This window comes from Homalodisca vitripennis, unplaced genomic scaffold, assembly GCF_021130785.1.
Source record: "Homalodisca vitripennis isolate AUS2020 unplaced genomic scaffold, UT_GWSS_2.1 ScUCBcl_7685;HRSCAF=15474, whole genome shotgun sequence".
NCBI lineage: Eukaryota > Metazoa > Arthropoda > Insecta > Hemiptera > Cicadellidae > Homalodisca > Homalodisca vitripennis.
Window position 1 is genome coordinate 1 of NW_025783792.1, and position 19,037 is coordinate 19,037.

Sequence of the window (19,037 nt, forward strand, 5' to 3'; positions counted from 1 at the left end):
AAATTACGTTTAACCTGTGTTAGTATGCTAAAAATTACGGCGATCGGAGCGGTAGTCACTGATCTTAAGATTTACCAATAGTTATTGTTCCTTTATTATTCATGACATTCCATAAACAGGTGACTAATTTATTATTTTTAGATACTACATTTTTATTAAAATATTGATTGATACCCACGTTATTCGATATGTAAAGTATCGATGATTGTAATAAGCAATATTAAACCAGTTCCGATTATCATATCTGCCCTGCAAGCTATTGGGGGGAAATTAATACAATTTATTTATTCTCCTGCTGGCATTAGAAGGGTTAAGACCCCCCTCCAAGGATAAGTTGAATCAATAAAACGTAGCAAATATATAATTTATTTTCATTACTCATTGCTGGAATAAACAAAAGACTTATATAAGTTAGATGAAACAACCTAGCTATAAAATTAACTATAGGCAATTAACCTTTTCGCCGCGTAAATCGACAATAGTCGACTCACAACCGTTTTTTCCGTTCGCCGCGTAAATCGACTTTAGTCCACGGCAGCAGAAAAACTTCTCCGTTGGCTGTGTAAGTCGACTATAGTCCCAAGTGAGTAAACGCCATATTCACTGCCTTCTGTAAAGTGCTACAGCCGCGCGGCAAATATTTGAACTAGACTAGTCACATGACGATGTTGGCAGTTGTTTCGGGATCGCGTCTGCTGCTTTTGCCGTGTTTACTAACATTAAACATTGGTTATGTTTGGTTATTTGTTTTGATTTATTGTATTCATATTGTTTAGTTTTTTATTGCTTAATATTTTAATGCAAGTAAGTGTTTTAACATTAAAAAAGTGTTGTGTTACTGTAGTGAATATCTTACAACAAAAAGGCTGTGATTGTTAGGTATGTAGGCTAGTCAGGGACAATAGTTTTTTACAAATTTCTAGCCTGTTGAGGTTATTCTGTTTAATAATGGAACAAATAACCGATGATGAGATTAATGAATATTTTGAATCATGGTAATGAAGACTCAGATTTTGAAATAGGTGATAACAATGTAGACTATTCTTCTGAAAGTGATATAGATGATCCATTAGAATGAAAATAGCCCTAGAGCATCTAGGCCTAAATCTCAACAAAACAATGCTACCTTGTGGGATGAAATTCAAATAGGTTCTAAACATAGTATTAGACAAAAATACCTAAATTTACACTTTGTGATACACCTAAGGTCAAATTTGAAAAACCTAACTCCAAAACTGAATCATTTTCATAAATTCTTTCCTGAAGCAAATCTATAAATATGTAGCTGAACAGAACAATATTTATTCTTTACAATGTTGTGATGTAACAACTGACATTCCCAAACGTTCTAGGACTACAACAACTAAAAGAAATCGATGATAGGGACATGAAAGCTTTTGTAGCAACGCAAATTTCAATGGGACTCATTCATAAGCCAAACGAAAGAAATCATATTTTCAAGACGGCTTTTGGCTGAACAAAAACTCCGGCATTTTCCAAAATATTTTCTAGAGACCAATATCAACTAATCAAGTCTTTTTTGCATTTCAATGATAATAGCAATCAGGTGTCAAAGGGTAATCCTGGATATGATCCACTGTTTCAAAATAAGGCCCTTGATAGATTTTGTTTCTAAAACATATCTAGACAACTATGAGCCTGGAGAGGCACTTTCTATAGATGAAAGTATGGTTAAATTTAAAGGTAGGCTATCCTTCAAACAATATCTCCCAAGCAAGCCATCAACAAAATGGGGAATCAAGGTATGGTCGCTCTGTGACTCTTCAAATGGATTTCTGTTGAGATTCAAGGTGTATACTGGGAAAGAAACCGACAGTAAAGATGAGGGCCTGGGTAGTAGAGTTGTAAAAGATTTGTTACTAGGTTTTGAATCTACTAACAGAATCATATACATGGACAATTTCTACTCTAGTGTTGATTTATTCAACGACCTGAGGTTGAGTGGGTTGGGAGCATGTGTGTACGGTGAGAGCAAACCGAAAAAATTTGCCTGCACAAATGAAAAATTTGAAGAAAAAGAAAGGTGACTTCCCAACAAACATGGATTAAGAGAATCTAAGGATATGATAGCATGTTCCTGGCAAGATACAGGAAAAAGTAGAACATGCTCTCTACTGTAGGTGACACTGGAGTAAAATTAATTGAAGTCAGATCAAAGACAGGCAGACGAGAAGTCACAAAGCCCAATATTCAAGTACTGTACAACAAAAATATGGGTGGAGTAGACTTATTTGACAAAGTGTTTGTTCTACGTATCCTTATGGCCATAAATCAATGAAATGGTACCACCCACCCCCTATGGCATTTTTGTCATTGAAATTGCATTGATAAATGGCTGCATAGCTTATAATATGCAAAATGGTGTAAGATCTCTAACCCACAAAAGGTTTCGAGAACAGGTTATTGACGGGTTACTAAGTGCATGGCAACCTAGAACTGCAATCCGACGTGGTCGAAAATTGAGCAACCCTCTTGATGACAGGACTATCAGGGAAAAATCCCATTTTATCAGCCAATATGGAGATAAAAACCACAAAACCCAACTGTGCTGTTTGTAGTATCCTACCATCAAGCTGCCACCAAAAAGGGAAAGGCACGTGTAAAAGAAAGCAAACATCGTATTTTTGTAAAACTTGCCAGGATGAGCCACCCCTGTGCATAGTTTCCTTGTTTTGAAATTTATCACTCTATAAAGATTTATAAGAAAACTTGCAATTGCTAAAAACCAAGACAATCTTGTAAGGCTATAAGAGAATGTTTGCATATTGGACAACATTTTTACATTTTTTATTTTTTATGTTTAGGCCTACTAACTTGTATTTATTGTGACTTATTACTTGAAACTATTAAAATAAAAAAAGTAAATTGAAGAATGAATAGTTTTAACTTTGTGTAAAATAATTCTAAATGTATAAAAGTGAGTGTTGTGAAACATGGACTCCCCTGCTACTTCTGCACCTCGTGCGAATCACCACATTTTTCAGCTTTTACTGGTAAATTTATATTATTATGTACAAAATTACTTGTTACACAATATCATATATGGGTGTATGTACAATTAAATTATGATATAAAGTTCATTCAGATTGCACCATCAACCGACGTATACAATTTAATATTTTTTTTTACAAATTTTTTGATAAAATAACTAAAAAAACATGTATTATTCACCATAAAAAAATTTTAATGTTGCGTTTTTTCTTACTAAAACATGTGGTGTAACATCTCAAGGAACCAAAATAATAATGTTTAATAATTGTAGGAAAAAAAAAAATTTTTTTTTTGTCAAAAAATGTAAATCTTGGAACAGTGTTGGTTTAATAATTCGCGGCGAAAAGGTTAAAATAATAAATTAGGCTAATATAAAGTGTTAAATTAATAAAGGTTTATTGGTCACCAGAAACTAATTCTTTGAAATATAAATGATTTAATCATCTGTGGTTGACATTTGATGTATTAAAATTTAAAAAATATTGCATAACACTATTTTAAGTACTACAACTAACATCATGTCAACTTAACAAGGCTGAGAAATCCACCCGAAAAACTAAAACGTTCAGCGAACGTCCGGACTAGGGTTTAGTGGTTGAATTCCAGGAGGGAATCTCCTCTGTCTGCCACACAACTACTGGCGCATGCGCATTGCGATCCACCATATTGGTAATAGCGGAGACAGAATATTGCAATTTATAAACAATTGAAGTAGTAACCATTATTCGTAAATAAAAGATATTGTTAAACTTACCTTTAAAAGAAACCGGCAGTAAAGAAATCATATATTAACTGAAAGAAGACCTGCAACCACTCACAACTACAAAATAAGCTAAATCTCTCAGAGGTAATGCAAGAAGCTCACTCCGTAATGGGAGCTACCATTTAATATGGCGATAGATGGATGGATAGAAGACATCTGAAAAACGTTCTATCCCCACCAAATACTTTTCGCCACGCCTTCTCAAATGAGAAACTTCACTAAGAAAATAAATATTAACGATTTGAACGAATAGATACGAATTTAATATATAATATAGTCTTCATATATCTTCATTTCGTTTGTAGTCTCTTATAATTATTTTTACTTGTTTATTAAATAACATTAAATTGTTTGATAAAGTTGTAAAGATGCAGCTTGGTTACCTACGTTGTGTGGGTATACAAGTACTACGAAGGTCAAACGGCTACAAAACATGTTTAGTTTCTCTAGTAACTGATATTATTCCAAAATATATTATTGTGAAAATTCAAAAATTATTGCTAAATGTTAAATATGTATTGATATAAATATTTTTACTATTTAATGTATCAATTACATATTTTACAAAATAAAATTTGTAAGTTATTGTATTATTTTCCGGCTTCCGGCGTATCTCAAATAAATAAACAGAGATTAGTAGACGCGGAACTATTGAATTTGAACGAAACAAGGTATTTTGGGTTTAGTTGTTACTAAGTTAACTTAAAACAGCGTAAAGAAGACGTAATTTGTGATAGTGAGGATTTAATTCAAGGTAACTTCCTATGTAATATAAATTAATTTTTATTATTTTTCATAAGTATATACCTTACGTGACATATTTTGACAATTATAACAACGTAAACTAATAACTAAATGGAATTCCATTTTGGGTTAAGTAACAAGTAGGTCTATTAGTTGACAGATTGCGATAGAAAATTAGAAAATTGAAACGAGAAGTATTTGTATTGAGCATTGAGCGCTTTGATAATATCAGAAGAATTCATCACCAGTTCCTTTTAAAATCACTAGTGATTAAAAAATTACTTAACTTATTATCTTAAACAAACATGGTATTACAGAATTGGGAATAAATGCTATAGCTACCAAAATTAACTAATGACCTAGGAGAAAATAAATCATTTGGTTGCAGGTATTGTGTTGTTTTGTTTAGTTTTATTGTGAATATAGTAGCAATTAATTTGAAAACTCAGGCCTATGTAACTCATGAGAATGGACCTTTTACATGGAAGTATACATTGTTAAGCTACTTCAGTGATAAATATTTTTCTAAGGCTTTAAACAAATAGGGTATACCAATAAAATTACTAGAGCAGCTGGCACGAAATAGTCTAATGCATTTGAATCTCCCACTACAACCCGCACCACAATACTGTTGCCAGTTATACATGAGATGGAAATTTTCTGATCCATCTCAACACCAATTTCAATATCAGTTGTATTGTAAACAAATATATGTATAGTGGAAGTAGCTGGTGATAAACAGCGATATGGACACATCACCTCAAAAGTCATCACATTATTTTGTTGTGAGTTGTTCTAAATATTGTAGCCTTTGTCTTCTAGTGATTTAGTAGGTCAATGTAATAATTTTTTAGAGGCTAGAGTGTGAGTTTTAGTACTGTACTTTTTAGTTTTATTTTATTCTTTAAATATACAGAATTTAGCATTATGTATCTCTACATAATCGATTTCATCAACCAATATTTGGTAACGTGTACATGTAGAAATTGATTTAACAAATCTAATTTAAAGGACCTAAGTTATATGGCTGCAGTATAGTAAGCGCCCACCATCATAATTGAACCGGTCGTAACAAAATGTGCAAAATCTTTGAAAAATTCCCAGATGATTATTTATATATGATGTTGCAAGTTGTAAATACAACTTCATTGTTGTGTTTGTTTAAATTGGATTTGTACACTGCATTCTTTAATTCACTTAGATCAGAGCGTATCATTACAATATACAAAGCAGGATGGTAGGACTCAGTCGGCACTATATGATAGAATATTTCATTATTTTACAGTAATAGTTAGTTCCTGCTGAGATTGCTGTAGGATGGTATTGAGTTTTATGCTTGAAAACTCGTGCTGCTGTGGTTCCAGAAGAAGTCAATATAGGGGGCGACAGTAATGTCCAACTTCATTAGTCTTGGCATGGGAGCATATTTAAAGTAATATGTTTGGTGAGACCGTTTGACGAAGAGGTTTTGGGATCTTGTGTTTAGCGGGATTTTGAACTCTATGAGGAATAATAACTTCTGGCAAGGTCCACCTCGCTTGTAAGTATCTTTTATGATGCAAGTGGAGAAGAATCAAGGCCGAGTTAGACCTCAATTTCAGAAAATGGGAGAGAGTCCAGGCATTGATAGGCCAACTGCAGCCTTATGAGCCGAAGGAATCTGCGCTGCACTAATTGTAGTCTTTCGGTGTGTGAAAGATAGAAAGGTCACCAGATGATGGAGAGTAGTAGTATTCAAGTTTCTGGGTGGATAAGCGAGCAATACAACATACGAAGGATACTGATCGAGAAAAAGGTCCCTGGTGAGACGGAAACAAAATATCCAGGCGTTTATTAGAACTCAAGCAGATACTGCCTACATGTTGGTCAGGTGACAGGTTGAATGTAAATATGACTCCAGGGTTACTAATCCCTGTGCATCACTCGAGGATGTTTGGACAGGCACAGTGAAAAGAAACTACCTTGTTACTTTGTTGGGTTTAAGCTTCATAAAGTAGCATTTGTTCCATTCTGCAATTCTCCATCTCCCATGCTGTTTAGAAGGTTAGATTCGACTAATGTGATGATATCAAATGGGGTTGAAGGTGCCTTGAGATGAAGATTGTGCAGTTTAGTCCATTTACATTTTGGAGGTAGATCCCAGTTGCTGAATAAGGACGGGGATCTAGGCGCTCCCAGTTTTTTAAATGTTTGCTGATACTATTTTTGAAAAATTGCCTTGTACAAACTTCACAGTGATATTAGTTTTCCCAACAATCTATTCTTGATTGTAGCTGTTTTCTCAGCTCTTTACGTTGTTCAGGCTGCATTGGAGTGCGATCATGTGAGGATAGTGATGCAATGCCCTCAATAAGGTCCTTTTGAAAGGTCTTTAAAGAAGGTAAAGTTATCAGACTCAGATGGGGATTTGAAGAGGATGTGGACGACTTCGTTGAATCTTTTTCCTGAGTCTTGTTAGTCGCAATTTAGGACCTTAGATTTTGGGCACAAAAGACGGTGAGTCACCGATGAATCAAATCTTGATCATGTTTGACATGATCAAGATGAACCCTAGGTGAGATCGACTCAGGTAGGCTGTGCATGATGCTGTTGCGGGTCCTCCTGGAATGATCATTATACTCCGCAAGGAATATAAACTCATAAAAAATATTTTAGGATGGAACTATTCGAGGGGTCAATGGCAACCAGCCTAGGTTCAACAACATCGATTTTGACACAGTTACTTTCAAGGTCAGCAACGCAATTTTTCAATTATTTCTACTCTGGGCTTCTAATGCTCTCATCCCGTTGGTAATTGTCTATCAGTTTAGCCTTGTTGAGGATATTACTTAAAATGTTGATGTTAGTTATTAGGTCAGTGACTCCGTTGACAAGAAGGTCAAGTTTAGCAAAGCACTGGATTTTGACAGAAGTTGTTGTAGATGCAGTTGACCTATTGCAGGTTAATTTTTTATTAATGTTGCTGGTAAACTGGTGATATTCTGATTTAGTCCTGCTGATAAAAGTACAGTGGAACCAATGCTTACAGAAAGACTTGCATGCAATACCCTCCTCGGTATCTAAAACCTTATTCATGCACACATTTTGCTGATATTCAAATCCGTTGATGCCATATCTTCATATTGATCCATGATGCCCACCACAGATTTATATTTAATTATAATTAGCATTTTGCTCTAATTATACAAAAAATTAAGATCTATAGAAAAGTGTTTAATTTTTTAACCAATAGTGTTAACTTCAGTCGAATGCACGAAAAAACAAAGAAAATAATTTTTATAACTTCAATATCCATTGACCGTATTAATAACTCCTCTTCAAAACTATATTTTAACTTTAAATACTTAAATAATTTAATTCTCCATTGAATTAGCTATAGAATACAATTAAATATACATAGTACAGATCAATATTATGGGAAATAATATCAGAAAAGAAATACCAAAACATTCTAAATCACAAGATAGACAGTGTGATTTGTGTGGTATCTGAAGAATGGCCACAACTAAAGTGGTAATGCACATGTGTTATTTTTGTCACAAGCTGTCAGATATGTTTATACTCCAAAATACTAAAAAGTAACTAAATGTACACTACTTTGTTTTTTACATTTTATAAATACATATAGCCTAGATAATTCTGTAGTTACAAAATGCATTTACACTTTTATCCATCTACAATATTTATTATAGACTTGCCAACATACACAAGACAGATTAGTCGTGTATGGGAGTAATAACGCATGGACACTGAACTTTTTTTTGTTCGGCAATGTCAATGATAGGGTAATTTTAGCAATTAGTGGGGTGACTTTAATTTCTTTTACATTTCTGTATGGACGATTGGGCAGTTTTTGGAAGTAATAAACATGAAAATTAGGTATAGTTCTGTTTCCAATACACCACGCCATTTCTTATCTTGTCCAACCTGAAGAATTGTTGAGACACTTATGTGATCTGAGCTCAGTTTTTTAGATACTGTATTGAGGCATATTTTTCTTCTTTTTCCAGCAGTGCAAGGTGGTACCAAATGCGCCACCGTAACCCCATACTGATGGTTCATGGGAATTTTTTATATCAATTTTGCTACTTCCCATTGAATGATTTGAGGCAAACATGTACCAATTACAAATGCCACTGGCCTTCAGTGTTTCCTTGGAGTTTCCCCACACTGCTGGGACCAGTAGAAAAACACCACTCCAGATAATACCTAAGTTCACATTATTGGTCCTATCTTTTGGTTATTGTATTGATTAGTAAATAAATAAAGGATACATTTACAGTTTTATCTATCTATGATAAGATAACAGGATTTCGGAAATTTCCTATCGTTACAGGCCATAAAAAAGTGTAACACAACGTTTTGAGGATTGGAATCTATCTACTTTGTCATGTAAAGGGAGGTATTTATATATATGCAAAAATAAAGAGCAGAAAAAAAGTAAAGAAGGGAAAGAAAAGGGTTCAAACATACCCAAAAGCTGCTAGGAGTCCAGTCTAGGCATTGTCACTGCACAGGATGCAAGTCCCGAGCACAAATCACAAGTATGAGATCACAATCGCACATCATACTAGCACAGACTACAGCATGGTGCCGAATGAAAGAACCAACATCGACATTCAGTTGTTAGTATTCACCACTGAATCCTGTTGGTAGGTAGGCAATTATGAATCCTCGTACTTGTGATTTGTACTCGGGACTTGCATCCTGTGCAGTGGACAATGCCTGTACTGGACTCCAAGCAGCTTTTGGGTATGTTTGAACCCTTTTCTTTCCCTTCTTTACTTCTTTCTGTTCTTTCATTGTTTATGTATTAATACCTCCCCCACCTGACGAAGAGGATAGATTCCAATCCTCCGATACGGTGTGTTATACCTTTTATAATCTGTGACGATAGCAAATGTCCGATATTCTCTTATCCTTTCAAACCTTCTATCGTCAATAACGAACTTTAAACAAAAAATATCTATGATAATTACAAATTAGACTTGCCATCTTAGACAGGACTGATTTGACTGTTTCCCACATACCAATAATAACACATGGACTCTGAACCTTCTTATCATAAGTATTGCTCAGTATAATGATAGATGGTTTCCCAACATATAATTTTCATGTTTCCTTAGTTTCTAAGGAGTACTTTTATCATCATACTAAAATATGAAAGAAATTGAGGGTTACCCCAGTAATTGCTCAGAATGAACTTCTTTAGTAACGGTTACTTATTTAATACTTTATGTCTTCATCTTTTTGATTGACAATTCTCAGATTAATTTTGTTATTGCTTAAAATATGGCTATTATATAATATAAAATAATAACTGTTTACATATATTATTTTACAGGTTACATTAAGCACATTGGTGGCTTCTCCCTCAGTTCATCTAGCGTGTAGCGTGTACAGTGGTCACTTCACTTGGGAGTCTAGCAGAACAGTTTTAAAGGTACTTGTTACCAAGTTATCTTTTCATCAGCTGGTAGGCGCTGTTGATATCTTGAAAGCAGAGTAAAGGGATTCATTCTGGATACGACTATCAGATAACAGCAAAGTTCATCCAGATATTCTTGGCAATTCCTGGTTTTATGGCTATGTTGGTCTTCCCTTCTGAATGAACCTGCTGAAATTTTTTTAGTAGCACCAGTAGGCCTACACTGTACACAGTGGCTTACCACTGTTAATTTTATACCTGTTTTTAGACAAGACCTGCTTTCAATTTTTTTTATAATCTGTAAAGATTTCAGAAAAGACCATTAGCTGTGGAAATGTATAGGATACTGGATGGTTATTGTAAAATTATATCTGATTGTTTTTTTATTGCAGATGTCTGAAGTTTCCACTAAAACTCCATCTACAAAGAAGCGATTCACTGCACCGATTCTAAAGGTACCTTTAAAAATCAGAAAAATATATATTTGTTAAAAAGATAGCTAATTATTTTTTTGTTGGTGAGGGTAATGCTAATGCACCTTCACTGCTCACAGTGCTGCTCCTAAGTGGAACTCTCATTCACATTCTGATCCAGGCATTGCTTCCTCTCAGAGAGCATTACTTTTAGACCAAATCATTGGGAAGGGGGGGGGGCAACATCCTTTTTATATCTACCAAACCTTTCATTGTCAATAAACATACTTTAAACTAAGAATACCTCTTTATGAATGCTTTTAAATGAACTAAGCCTGCTTGCTGTTCATTGAAAATAGAATCCAGAGAGATTGGCTGATGGCTTTTCTTCTTCCCAACACTCTGCAGAAGAAGAGTGGAGTGGTTGTGTTTGTGTGTTTTTCCAAGTTCCTATGGTAGGGTACTCTTAATGTATTCAGTGGAGGTTGGTAAAGTATGGTCTGTGACCTGTTAAAATGTGGTGGTTGGTTGATTGAGTTCTCCAACTTGCAATCCACTTGTTGGTCGTAACTTGTCCTGAAGCTAATTTTGAATCAGGTTATCTAAGAATGTTGTCCTGTACGTCATTTAATTTACCAATGATTTAAATCTCTGTGGTCCTTGTATTTCCTGACTATCTTAGAACAACTGGATTCCACACTTTGAGCCTCTACTACCGTGCTCCTCTAAATTTGGGTTTAGAAATAGAGCTGTGGAAATTTAAGCCTGTGAACTACCCACATTTTATTAAAACTTTTTAGTCCTCCTTAAAGATATGATTGTATGAAGTGGGTCTATTATATTGTATTGTATTAATACTGTCTCTAACCAAAGTTTTTGTATACATTATTTCTTCAAGAATTCACTTAGTTTCAAATTTTTATTTCTGGGGAGGCTTCTTATTGATAAGAACTAAGAATTAATTCTGGACTCATCAAATTGATAAGCTATTATGACTGGGGAACTGTACAAGAAGGTATGTTTTTCTTTCTTCGGAAACTGCAATCCCAGGTAAGTTCTGATCAATTTATTATATTTATTCACAGCTCCTTGGATTCCCTTGTCTCAGTTAGTGGTCTCCTGATGAGTCTGACCACTGGATTCCACTTTAAGTCTCCACTGATCCTAATCATTCTATGATACTCTCTTGTTCTTCAAATGATGTTGATTTGACTTTTTTATGATATTGCATGTTTATTGAGAGTGTTGTTTTTCAACAATATAATTGCGTATTGTTCGAAAGTTTGTGTTTTATTTCATGAAAGGGTTTTGTGCCATTCCTATGTAGTTTATTCATGGGCTGGGCTGTACTGATGGCCAAGTTAATTTCAGCCCCATAAGAACAAAGTTAGACTTTTAAACACTTAAGCCTTCATTAATAACCATAGTATTATGGAAGATGTCTAATTTCAAAGGTATATTTAATTAATATCTATCCAAATGTTTTTTTAATATTTTTACTGAGAAAAAAATCTAAAATTGTTTGTACTTTATCTTTCATGTATCCAAAACGAGCACACTTTACAGGAAAATAAATCAAAAGCCTTTGGGTGGCAATTAATTTATATCATTAAAATGGACATCTCCCATTTATTTATCATATGGCTAAAAAAATATTCCTGCATAGCCAATGACGTCAATGTTACTCATTAAAAACTATCTGAAGGAGTTTCGAATACCCAGCTTTTTTTCTGCTACATTTAGTTGGGCTGATCTTGAGATTTCAAGATTTCTTGTCAATGGGTCCTGGAGAGGACCAGTTTGATTCACTATCATGTCAGGAGGTATCATGTGTTTTAGCTTGAGATCAAAAGATTGTTCAACTTGATACTCAGGTTATCTGTGTAACATCACTTCAATGGGGGTTGGTAAAGTATGGTCTGTGACTTGTTAATATGTAATGATTGGTTGATAAGCTCTACAACTTGTAGACCACTCTGTTGGTCATAGGATATTTTGAATACCATATTGACATGAAGACATTAAATACAAAAATTTATTCAATATAACAAATGGGATCAAAACTAGTTTTGGAAAAAAATAGTGTTTTAAAACAATACATAAATATTATTCGCTGACGCTCAGCCTATTACTCGAGGAGCGGGATAAGTGTTCATGCCTTGCTATTTTGTGAACAAACTGACATATAGGCTTCAAATTTTACAAGAAGCCTCATATTTCTATACAGGGTGATTCAAAACTAAACGGCAATCTCTCGGGGAGCTTATTCTATAGCTAAAAACAAGTAAAAAAGTTCATATAACTATATGCCCGGAAACGCTTCGTTAGCGAGTTACGCCTAGCGAAAGATTTCGCCCGGATTTTCAGAACCCTTGGTGAAGTCAGGCCGTATAAAAAATGGTAAAGGTAGTTACAAAAGATACAAATACGATTGTTTTTTATGTTTTTATATCTGACAAATTTATTAAAATTCGTCCCAGAGCTGTAAATTGCAATACTTTCAGAGATATCTTACGTAAAACACAAGAATTGGTGCAAAGAAATAACACATTTTTGTGTTTAACGTAAGATTACTTTTCATAAATGTTTAAATAAAGGTCATTTTTTTTCTTAAACAGATTTGTAGAACATTTAATTCTGGAAAAGATTCATGTGAATTACTTAGGAAAAAAATTAATAATAGGTATTGAAATTTAGCTTTATTTAAAAATAAAACAGACGCACAAAAAATGCATATTCTTATCTGCATAAAATATTAACTAATGTTTTAGGTTGTGTGAGTAACAGCTGATCATTTATTCTAGACTGAACATTTAACATAAAATGTATTTACCTTTATAAAACTGTAATAATCACCTATAATAGTTGCTCAAAGTGTCCTCCGTTGTTAGCAATGCACGTTTTCGCTCGCACGTCGAATCCACTCTTTTCTCGCGCGTTTCATAACGTTTTGGAGCATTCTTGATAGTTTCTTCTGCAGCCTCTTGATAATGCGATTACGTAACTCCTCTATGGTGTTTAATCCGTTTTGAATAAAACAATTGACTTCATCCAACCCCCATAGTCTGCTGGCGTGAGGTCAGGAGAACGTGGTGGCCATTTTACTGGTCCATTTCGACCAATCCATTGTTCTACCAGTATGTATCATTTAAAATAGTTTTTCACATCATTAGAAAAATGTGGAGGTGCTCCGTCGTGCATAAACCCATGCATTTATTCTGTTTTGAACAGGAATATCTTCCAAGAGGGTAGGCAGGTTTGTTCTTAAAAAATTTAAGTACGCTACTCCATTAAGTCGATTAGGGAGGAAAAATGGACCAATCAAATTATCACCCAGAACAACAATATACTGTGTTAGTATTCTTGAAAATAACAAAAACCAGCTCTGTTTGTTTGCAGATGAACTCAAACTTAATCATTTCCTGCCAAAACAGAAGCTGAATTAGAAAATAACTGTGTATTTTGGAACTTTCAAAATTACAAACATTTTTCATTGACAACAAAATTAGTTTCTAAATACGGAGAAAACTAACTTTATTTCTTTCAGTACCAAACAAAGTAGAAAACACTCAAGTCCCAATATCTTATTAAATGATTCCTGTTTTGGGTCAAGTTCGCAATACAAAATTTCTAGGACTAATCATAGACAACAACCTTAGCTGGGATTTGCATATTGAAACAGGTGATAAATCGTATCAATTTGGAATATATGCTATTAAAAGACTGGTCTTACTTATGCAGCTTATCAGCTTTAAAGATGGTCTTTCATGCCACATTCAATCCCATATTGCAGATGGAATAGGTGTGTATGGAGGAACCCAAAATTTTAATAAAATTCTTATCTTGCAAAAAAAAGCGCTGCGAATAATGTTAAAAATTGAATAAGGAAGAATCAGTTAAAAATCATTTCACTGAACTAAATATTTTAACAGTGCAATAGCCTTTACATTTTAGAATGTGTGATGTATGTTAAGACTCATCAGTCCAGTTCAAGAGTCACTGTGAAAATCATACATATAACACTAGAAATAAGAAGGAATTAGTATTACCCTAAGCATAATTTGGAGTATTATAAAAAAAAAAACTTCTTATGCTGGAATAAAATTTTTAAAAATCAATTTCCAAAAATAATATCAAGTGTTCGAGACATAAAGAAGTTCAAATCACAATTGTTAAAAAAGTATTTAATTCAAAGGCATTTTATTCATTTGAAGAATTTGATACAATATATGATTTTTTACTCATAACTATTATAGTAACTTATTTTTAGTGACGCTATTTATTGTACTCATGTGCAAAATATAATATAAAAGATATTAAATAAATAAAATAAAAAACACCAAGCCATACATTGACTGAAAATGTATGTTGAAAATGCCTCGTCGCAGTTTCCATGTGGGTTGGTCGTACGCCCAAGTATGGGTATTACGAAAATTTACAATTCCATTTCTGGTAAAACAGGAATTCATCAGTAACGAGAATACGCCGAAGAAAATACTGATGTTGTAAACAATTTCTTCTTAACCAGCGGCAGAACATCTTCCGTTTATATTAAGATCTTGCGGTAATAATGTCTTGAACACGTGTTATATGAATGGGTACAACTGTGCTTCATGAAGTGTCGCGCCATACGCTTCACTGGCAAATATTTAACTGACGTGATAATCGTCTGGTGCTTGTGGTTGGTGATAATTCTACAGCATTTATTATTGCTTGTTCAATTATTATAGTTTCCTTGCACTACGTTGACGACCAGTATCCTATTCGCTTCGGTTTAAAGCTACCAGTTTCTCTAAGTCGTCTCTCTCCACAGCTTCAAATGTTTTTGCGATCAGGTGTTCTTTGATGTGGAAAAGTATCACGATATTCCTGAACTGCAAGCTAAACCATTCTTGTTAACTTTGCCGTAAATCAGTATCATGTCCATATACTCTTCAAACGAATACATACCATTTACATTATCTGCCATTATTTACTAAGATAATTACATACACTTTTATAAAAATATTTAATAAAATAAAATATTTAATAAAATATTTTATACACTTGTAATAAAATATTTCCAAATAATCACAGGATCTCACAAAATACAATCTTCACACGCCACAATACAAAAACCTCCATAAAGGTATATTCAAATATTACTTCATGAACTTAATTTGTTTGATCAGCTGATATTGCCAACCTTTGCAAAGAAAATATGACGATAAAAAAGTGTTGAATAAATGATCAGCTGTTACTCACAACCTAAACATTAGTTTAATATTTTATGCAGATAAGAATATGCATTTTTGTGCGTCTGTTTTATTTTTAAATAAAGCTAAATTTCAATACCTATTATTATTTTTTTTCCCTAAGTAATTCACATGAATCTTTTCAGAATTAAATGTTCTACAAATCTGTTTAAGAAAAAAAATGACCTTTATTTAACATTTATGAAAGTAATTCTTACGTTAAACACAAAAATGTGTTATTTCTTTGCACCAATTCTTGTGTTTTACGTAAGATATCTCTGAAAGTATTGCATTTACAGCTCTGGGACGAATTTTAATAAATTTGTCAGATAAAAAAACATAAAAAAACAATCGTATTTGTATCTTTGTAACTACCTTTACCCATTTTTATACGGCCTGACATTCACCAAGGGTTCTGAAATCCGGGCGAAATCTTTCGCTAGGCGTAACTCGCTAACGAAGCGTTTCCGGGCATATAGTTATATGAACTTTTTTACTTGTTTTTTAGCTATAGAATAAGCTCCCGAGAGATTGCCGTTTAGTTTTGAATCATTTTTACTTGTTTTTAGCTATAGAATAAGCTCTCGAGAGATTGCCGTTTAGTTTTGAATCACCCTGTATATGCAACATTAAGCTTGATGACGGTGCATGTCAACCCAATGTGCTTGGCCTAAGCGTTAGCGAACATTTTTCTTTATGGGTAACCATGACAGTGATGAAAAAAATTGCCAGAAGAAAAATAAAATTTTAAATAAACTAAACTTTTAACATGTCACATAGTAAAACATGAAGTTATATAAAATTGTGACTTTCACATACAACCTCAATGAAGCCTGTCACCGTGACACATGGTGTGACATACTCTTACCTAGTACTTATCTGGGATAAGTAATCAAATCATCAAATTGACATATCATCTAACCATAAGGTAATTACTGTTATGAAATGGTGTTATGTGGACAACATGAAAAAAGGTATTAAACCATAAAAAATAGTAATATAATCCATAATTCTTTTAAATTTGAGTAATAACATGATAAATACTGTAATGATAACTTTGTATTGAATCAATATAATACAAGGTAAATAAGTAGCGTGAAGTCTTTCTCTCTTCTGTTCTATAAATTTTATTTCAAGTTTTCACTATATAAAGATCAAAATGTGTCATTCCCACTGCAGTTTGCAGCAATTTTTGAAATTTTTTGTAGTATTATTATGATTTTAAAAATATAACAGGGTGGGAACTTCGACTTGTCTCTTCTTATACATTTCTTCATAAGACCTTAACATATTTTAGTCATTTAACAAACTTTTTTTCAAAATAATAAAAAATTTTGTTTGTTCCCTACACCTAATTTGTCAATATTCCCTTATGCAAATATTTAAATTTATAAATACAGGTCCACCCACTTAATAGATTCAAGTTATATTTAGCATGTTGTTCTTTTTATTGAACACAATTTCTTTTGAAGCACAAACAAATTTTTCATTTACATATCTTAGAAAGGAATATTTGACAACGTGCGACCCTCCTGCGTAGTTTAAATTTTTATAGCAAATTGTACAACACTTACAAAGTTATGTTTTGTATTGACAAATTTTTATTTGCAGATAATGTTAAGTAGTATATTATGCGACACAGTTTAGTACAACTAATCACAGGATTTCTTATTGAAGAAGTATAAATAAAAATAATGTAATTAAGAGGCTTATTGCAACATAATATTTACAATCAATACAAACTATAAGTAATGTGTGAACAGGTTTGCTTGTCAATGTATATAATACTATTGTAATGTATTCCACAGATCACAAAAAAGATTAATGTGGACTTTTTCATTTTTAACTGTGCAGTGCAGTGCAAATAGTGATAGTGACATTGAAAATTGCTACATATGTTTAAAAGTTACATTTTTTAGTCAAAAAATATAACTCTTAAATGAAATTCATTATGTATATTGGGTTGAATTCAATCTTCAAATCATTAGATGACATTAGAAGGCATTAGATGTTCAAACACAATTTTCAAAAGTGAATTTGAGAATATTACATAATATTTTATATTACAGTACTCTGCCAAGTAGTCCTTATATCAAAACTTGATTTCAGGATAAAGATACCATTGTCAATACAAGTAAAAAAAAAAGATGTCAGCCTAGAAAAGGTAAAAAAAAACCACAAGAAAAAGGTGATAATTGTCAAATATAATAGCCATATACTTTTATAAAAGTAGTAGAATCCTATTCTATTCATATTAGAAAATTCAACTCCTTTGGAATTTTGATTCTAGTGTCTTAAACTTTCTATTATAATGTAAATGAACACAGTATTTTCAAAGAGAATTTGATTAATACCTAATGATTATTTGATATTATTACCGCAGGCTATTGATATTTCTTAGTTTCTTTTTTATAGAAATATCTGTAGTCTGTGTTATTACATTTTTCTGCCAAGTCCTCATATCAAAACTTGATTTCAGGGTGCAGACGCTGCCTGTGGCAAGCCAAATGAAAAAGATGTCAGTTCTGAAAAAAGCAAAGGTTCACAAGAAAGAGGTAAAAGATTTTGTTGTTATATTTTTAGGTAATATTAATAACCTTGTATTTTTTTAAAGCATCATAATCATGTGCTTTATTTATTTTAGACAATTAAATCCGTACAAATATTTTCTATGCACCTCATACTTTCTGCACATGAAAAGATTATTTACTTTTTTCAAATGTGTTAATTAATATAGAATCATAGTATAATACAATACATATAATTTGATATGTACATTTACATTATAATTAGATGAGGCTAGTTGCAGTAATGCACAGTGTAACAAATAAGATAAGTGACCAAAAAGGGAGTTATCTAATGGAGTTGGACGGCAGTGTACTAAGACATTGTACACGGTTCTACACTGCCCCAGTTACTCTAATTATTGGAACTACTATAAGTTCCTGTAGGTTGTGTAGGGTAATCATGTACTAATTTTTGTATCAAAAAGAAAAGTTGATTCAGGCTGGATTGGACATTTGAGGAGGGTTATCATGTATTTAACTGTTTGACCAGTTGACTGTGGTTTCAAATGATTAGTACAATTTTATTACAAAGTACTGAACTTGTTGCATACTTCAATTCTAGATACATTTACCTGTGAGAACTAATAATTATTGTTGAAAAGTGTATATTACTTAAGTTTATCAGATAGTAATGCATTTATTCTCCAATTATTATAATAATTGCTTGTATATTACCCCTTGTTGTGTGCGGCCGCATTTACAAATTCGGCGCCCCCTAGGCCTACAGACCAAAAAGCGCCCCCCCCCCCCCCCCCCCCCCCCGAGGACTCTGATTACACTGAAGTAGAAATCCAGTAAACTTTCCTTAATTACGTAATTTTGATGAAAGATAATTACAATAGTATATATAGGAGTGTTTTGAATAAATAAAGCAAT

The 19,037-nt window shown here is 33.0% G+C and overlaps 1 long non-coding RNA gene across 1 annotated transcript; it reads left to right on the forward strand.

Annotated features, from left to right (window-relative positions):
• The first annotated feature begins 4,439 nt into the window (after positions 1–4,439).
• LOC124374256 lies at positions 4,440–18,149 on the forward strand. Its single transcript, XR_006923536.1, has 3 exons — positions 4,440–4,529; positions 10,340–10,402; positions 18,074–18,149. It is a non-coding gene; the product is annotated as an uncharacterized LOC124374256 (long non-coding RNA).
• Positions 18,150–19,037: the final 888 nt, after the last annotated feature.